Source organism: Helianthus annuus, chromosome 7 (genome assembly GCF_002127325.2).
Source record: "Helianthus annuus cultivar XRQ/B chromosome 7, HanXRQr2.0-SUNRISE, whole genome shotgun sequence".
In the NCBI taxonomy this organism is placed as follows: domain Eukaryota; kingdom Viridiplantae; phylum Streptophyta; class Magnoliopsida; order Asterales; family Asteraceae; genus Helianthus; species Helianthus annuus.
In genome coordinates, this window is record NC_035439.2 from 21981240 (window position 1) to 21986917 (window position 5678).

The following is a 5678-nucleotide window of genomic DNA, read 5'->3' on the forward strand; positions in this document are numbered from 1 at the left end:
TCTCTCTTTCTCTCTAGCTCCCTGTTCCCACCACTGTCATAAATCAACCCCTCTCTCCACAACCCCCACTCGGCCACCACCATCACTACCAGCAGCCAACCACCACCATCTCTGACAGATTTAGATCTCAAAGTTCAAAAATTTAAATCTCACTTCTCCCTCTAATCTTTCACAACCATTTCAAATTTAGTTAATAATCCCATTTCAAATTCTATCAATAATCTAGAAACACCTAGAAAACCCCCACCGTCATTTTCACCCTTAACCCGACCCCAAATCAAAATCAAAAATCGTCGCCATTAACAACCACCAAGAGTTGCACATACTCCGACAACCTCACCATTACAATCCCCCATCCCTTCCTCTTACGTCAACACTGTTGCATTTCCAGCACACTTTTCTTCTCCTCTAATCTTAGATCTGTAAGATCCTAGAGACCTGCAAGAGACGAAAACCCTATTCCTCTCATTCTTCTTCATTTTGATGTTGTATCTCGAGATGAATGGTTGGTTAGGATTCACCGCCTTAAATTACTTTAGGTTTATTTATTTATTCACATTATATATATGCATTTATACCTTTTTTGTTTATTTAAAAATTTCAGATAGATCGTAATCATTGGATGTACAAAACTAGGCGTTTTAACCCTGCATATTTGAGAGGCGTGCAAAGTTTTATTAAGATTGCTGAAGATGATCGTGTACTAAAAGGAAACGAATCAATGTCGTGTCCTTGTATTGAATGAAAAATTTTTACCGAATTTTAAGAAATAAAGGACATCCGGCATCATTTGATTACAAATGGTTTTATGTATAAGTATACTTGTTGGTCAAAACATGGGGAATCACTTGCCAATCGTAGCACAACATCGACTAATTCTATTGGTAATAATGATGAGAACAATGATTCGTACATTAGTGATGATAATGACAATTTAAATGATAACAATGATAATTTAAAAGACATGTTCGATGATTTGGAAACTAATATTGGTGACAACGATCAATGCAGTGTTGAAATTACCGAATTTAAATGATAAGAGATATTTTCATATTCGGAAAAACTGTTATATACCGATTGTGAAAACTATTCTAAACTCAGTGCAGTGTTGAAATTGTTCAACTTAAAGTCGAAGTACGGATGGAGCGATAAGAGTTTTACAAGTCTATTAGTGCTTTTGAATGACATGCTTCCCAAAGACAATGAGTTACCCATATCTTTATACCAAGCTAAAAAGATGATTGTCCAATGGGAATAAAAGTTAAAAGATTACATGCATGTCTGAATGATTGTATCCTATATAGAAATGAGTTCGAAAACAGTCATGAATGTCATGCATGTGGTGCATCGAGGTACAAGCGGAAAAAAGAAGTTGCTGAATATGATGATGATGTGACGGAAAATGGACCACCCGCTAAATTGTTGTGGTATTTTCCCATTATACTGAGACTAAAACGTTTATTTGCTAACGCTAAAGAATCAAATTATATTGTTGCGTTGGCTTTTGATGATCGTAAAAAAGATGTAAAGTTAAGACATGTGACAGATTCACCTCAGTGGAGAAATATTGATTATAAATTTCCAGATTTTGGTACTGAGATTAGAAATATACGGTTTGGTCTTAGTTCGGATGGTATCAATAGTTTTGCAAATATGAGTAGTCGTCATAGTACTTGGGCGGTTCTTTGGTGCATCTACAATCTTCCACCATGGTTAGGTATGAAACGAAAATACATAATGATGTCGTTATTAATTCAAGGTCTAAAACAACCCGGTAATGACATTGATGTTTATTTATCTCCTTTGATTGATGACATGAAAACACCATGGAGTACAGGCGTAAACATTTATATAAAAGAAGGAAAGAAAAGAAACAAATTAATAAATGATTCTTGACAGGAAAATCCAGATCCAGATATTTACTCACCAACACCTTAACAGCTTGACAAAGTATGTACCTTTTAGTCTCAGCCACTAATCAGCAGTGTTGATCCGAGACAGATTTGGCGATTAAAGTCAAACTAACAAAAACAAATTCAACGAAGAAAAATTAGGTTAACATACACTCATTAAAAAGAAAAAGACACTGAACCAGTTACTGAGCATCTCAAAAAATGTCAGATTTGACTTTATTACCTGAGTAGAAACCTAGTGGCAGCTGTGACAACCCTCACTAAACCAGGTTTCCGTACGACTTGATTAATATTTGATTACTGCTTAATTACTGTGCTTACCTGAAATTGTGAACAAACTGCTACTTGATTTCTGATACTTGTACATACCTGCATCATACTCTGTTTACTGTCACTACATTATTTACATGCTAAACCTTAGTGACAAACATGATGCACAAAAGCACAGTAGTAATATGAACGGATAACCTATTGAACGTGCTGTCATAACTAGCACCAGGCAGATACTGCCTCTAAGGCCTGTATGAGCCAAAAAAAAATATTTTACTACACTAGTAGTGAGTGTAGGGATACAAGGGTTGTAGAACTGCGTCTCTAGGAATAAGTTACAATGACTGGATGTGCCTAAAACGTACACTAAGCACAAAATTCAACACTTTAATTAACAACTCAGCTTCTAGCTAGCTAATAAAGTGCCAAAACATGAGAAAAATATTACTAGACACTTTCCAAAGTGTCGAGAATAAGTTGTGTCACTAAAAATAATTATAACGACACCTTAAAGCTTTGTCAAGCACTTTAACGGATTACTATCCAACCGAACAACCGGACTTTATCCGGAACATGAAAATATTGCCATTGACATTATTAGTCTTTTTCTGAGCCAGTTAGGGTCCCTGAATACCCTAACACCCGCCCTAAAGCACAGCGCACAACTAACCGGGTTAACCCCTAACTTAACTAACTTATCTAACTATTACCTAACTAATAGTTACAAACTAACCAAGAACCCCCCCCCCCTTTAGAAACCGTCCCCATCTAGGGGACATACTTTGTACACTTTTGATTATTTAATTCTTGGATGTTTAATATCTAAGAAACACAAAAACCATTGGATCTTAATCTCATTGTTGTCTATAAGTAACATGAGTTGCACAAGAACACTTGCATTCCATAACACCACACAACACACTCTCTCTTGCTCTCCATAGGCTTCAGCCGAACACTCCCCTATCCATCCATCATATTTTCGGTTTTGATCTTCACATTCCAAGATCATTCAAGTGTCAAGGGTCACGTATAAGGAGTCTTGGTGCACTCGGAGCTTGAAGGACCTCATTCTCTTGCTTTAATCCTCTCATTTTGCGCTTAGATTCTTCCCTAGCCTCGAGCTAGTGGTATGTTGCTTAAATCACTTTCTTGAACTAATTTAAAGTGGTTAAAAGGATATGTAACGGTTAAAACTCGTAATCTTACAAGTTGATGCATTAAAGTTTACTAAAAACACTTAAAAAGATGGTTAAAAGCTTATAAGTTGTGTAAAACTTGTAGTATTTGTTCTGTGTGGTTATTTGGACCCGATCTATGTTGTGGTAGCTCGGATCATCATTTAACCTGGGTTGGTCATGATCATGGATCATGACATAAGGATGTTTTGGAAGTAACAAGGGTTAAAGGATGAAACTCTACCACACACAAATCATGAACTTGTGTAAAAATGATTTTACTTACAAAATAGTGATTAAAACTAGTAGATCTACGGATCTACAAGTGGTATTTTCAAAGAACCAAGTATCAAAGAAATCATGTTTTCTAAAGACGGATCGTACGTTAACAGGAATGATTTTTGGAACACACAAGTGTGTAAACACTTGTGTAGCACAAAGTTTCGACAAAATAACAATTTTTGTAAAAGATGACGAGAAGTTGTGAAGACGGAATTTCTTTAAAAGCAAGGTTTTTACGAAACCGGACTAACTTATATAAAGATCCGCTAAAAGTAATGAGATTTACTTCGTATTTTTGAGTAAATCACAAGTTCATGAAATCTTTGCGATTTACATATTTATTAACTAGTTTGTTGTGTTGAGTATTGTTTTGATTGAATAAGAAAACTGGTTGATTGATTTATAAAAGAAAATGATACGCTTGAAAGCGTGGCCACCTCCAGTTACAGAGGAAACTCTGGCGAAATTTTTCCAAAAACCTAACACTTAGAATTATTTTCACTATAAGTGTTAGAAACACTTTTCGACATGTTTTCAAAATATAAGTTTCGCCACGACTTTATTTACAAATATCGGAGGTGGGATTTTCACAAAATTAAACGTGATAAATATATATTTAGTGAATATATTTTTCACAACGTCACTTGTCAATTATTTTGTGAAGTATATAAATATTATTTTTAGGGTAAAAATAATATTATCGAACGTTAACGAATCCAAAATAATACGAACGCCTTCACGATAAATATATAAGTTACACCGGTAATTATTATTACCACTCGATCGTTAAAACGTAACTTACGCATTTTACGGAAATATTTATGAACACGTATTTTTGTTAAGGTATTGTTTTGGGAAAATCTTATATAATAGAAAATATAATATTTTTGAGAAAAATATTTATATTTTGGAATTAGAGATAAATATATATTAAGTAAGATTTAATAATATATTTCGAACGCACATGTATTAAATCCCCCATCCTTGGGAAGGAAAATAACTACCAAGTATGCACAGAATGTAAACACGAAATAGTTGTCTAACTATTTCCCAAAACTGAAACCATAAAGCTAAGACACGACCGTCCGTCTAATAGAGTTAGTACATGTAGATCATTGCACAGCTGCTTGACTTGGAGACATACTTGGTAGAGACGCACCGCTGTGAGTTCATGTCCCCCTTTTCTCTTAACTGTTTTCAGTTTTCTAAACTGCGGGGGTGAAATACATGTTACTTTGATTACGAATACTTTATACATGGTATGGTTAGCGTAAGGAGGGTTATTATTTAGATCATGTGAATTGGGTAGGCGGAAACTTGAGGCCATTAATCCTCAAGGTAGGACCGAGGGACAGTAGCGGTAGATCTATCTGGGTGTAGCGAGCCCAACCCCTGAGCCCGCCTAATGGACCAGGTGGTGACTGTGTACCCATCACAAATTCTGCTAGGTTTGAGTCTTCCTACTTGCACTTCACATATGTCAATGGCCTTGCAAACCATTGGTGATCTCTTTTTCCTTATTTGCTACATACCAGGATTTTTATACATACAAAGGTTTATTTACTCACTTACGCATGAACTCGCTCAACATTATTGATGATTTTTCAACTTACATGTATTTCAGGGAATTAAAGGATCTGGCACGGTATGGCACGTTTTCCCGCTGCACTAGTTACGAGGTCATCCAAGTTTAAGGGATGTGACTTTTTCCTGGACGAGTCACAGTTCTTAAACTGTGTTTATGTCATGTTGATGTTCGTGTCTGTTGAACATTGTTTATGTTGTTAGGATGTGTTTCCATTGAGACAATGTTATGGTATTTTACTTTTCAAACTTAATTTAATGGATGATCTTGCATGGTTTTTAAATTCATATAGCTTGTTATGGTTAAGCTATGGTATTAAGAAGTCACACCAAATTAACCACGCTTCCGCAAAGCCAGGGTGTGACAGCTTGGTATCAGAGCTCTGATCATAGCGAACTAGGATTCCTTCTCGAGTCTAGACTATGATCACTAGGGCTCTCACGAAAACATTTT